Source organism: Chrysochloris asiatica, unplaced genomic scaffold, assembly GCF_000296735.1.
Source record: "Chrysochloris asiatica unplaced genomic scaffold, ChrAsi1.0 scaffold00352, whole genome shotgun sequence".
In the NCBI taxonomy this organism is placed as follows: Eukaryota; Metazoa; Chordata; class Mammalia; order Afrosoricida; family Chrysochloridae; genus Chrysochloris; species Chrysochloris asiatica.
This window is the reverse complement of record NW_006408870.1, coordinates 809,113-810,375: the sequence shown is the minus strand read 5'-3', so window position 1 is coordinate 810,375 and position 1,263 is coordinate 809,113.

The following is a 1,263-nucleotide window of genomic DNA, read 5'->3' as shown; positions in this document are numbered from 1 at the left end:
ACAAATACCCCTAGCTGTAAGTCTTCCAACCTTCTAATATTTATTTATATGTGGTTAAGGATTCTGGGATTATCCCCTGAGCCTGCTTGGTCTGGTATTCTGTGTTGTTGCTAACAGAGCTCCTCACTGCACTTGTATCGGATCATCCATCTTGTTTGTTCTCTGGATTCTCACTTTAATGAATGAATATGAATGCAATTTATCAGAAATACAGTACATAGAAAAAATGTTAACTTACTTATAGAATTCTATTTTATTAAGATTGTTAGTTGTTGTTGCTAGCTTCCATCCATTTGGTGTGGACTCATAGAGACATTATGTACAACAGAATGAAACACTGCCTGGTCCTGTGCCAACATCACATGAATATTTATTTTGCAAAACTCAGAGATACCTGAAAATTCCATGAGCCAACATCATTAAGATTTGGTTGGTAGGTTGGTTATGTGGCAGAGTCAGTTCTGAATCATAGTGACCCTGTATAGGGTTTCTGAGGTTGTAATTCTTTATGGAAGCAAATTGGCTCATCTTTCTTCTGTGTAACATCTGGTAGTTTAACTCTGCTACCCTTGATGTTAGCAGTTCAATGGGCTAATGCTATGCTTCCAGAGTTTGGGAAATAAAATTGTTTTATGAAAGAAAGTGGTAAGCAGTTTGAAACTAATTATCAGAGGTTTAAAATAAACAGTTGACCAGCAAGTAAAAAGATGAAAATATATAGATACCATTTTAAGATGAGTTATTTGAAGGAAAGTATGTAAAAGCAAAAGATACAGTAATATAAATTCAATTTGGAACAGATCCATACATTTGATATGCATTCACTAATGTCTTCAGAGTGGCGAGCACCACTCTAATAAGCAGTTCTTAAGGATATAAATCACTTTGTCAGACCTTCGAATATTCTTATTAATAGCTGTCAAATTAGAGAGAAACACATGGAATGAGATGCTAAGAATCTATGAAGAGATTCTAGAAATATAGGTCAAGAATAGATATTTCTTAGGAGGGGCTTTATTGTGGATTGGTAGAAGTGCAGTGGGGATCTCCGTCAGCAGTAACACAGAATACCAGATAAAGCAGGTTCAGGTGACAGTTCCAGAACTCTGAACCATTTATATGGGAATATTTTTAAAGTTTGAAAGCTTACAGCCAGTAGAATTTGTAGTGGAAACAAGATATCTAGTGCTTTTGAATCTATCGGGCTGAGCAGCTCCTAGAGCAGCCATTTAGAATGAGACAGAGTTGGGTAAGGATCAGAGC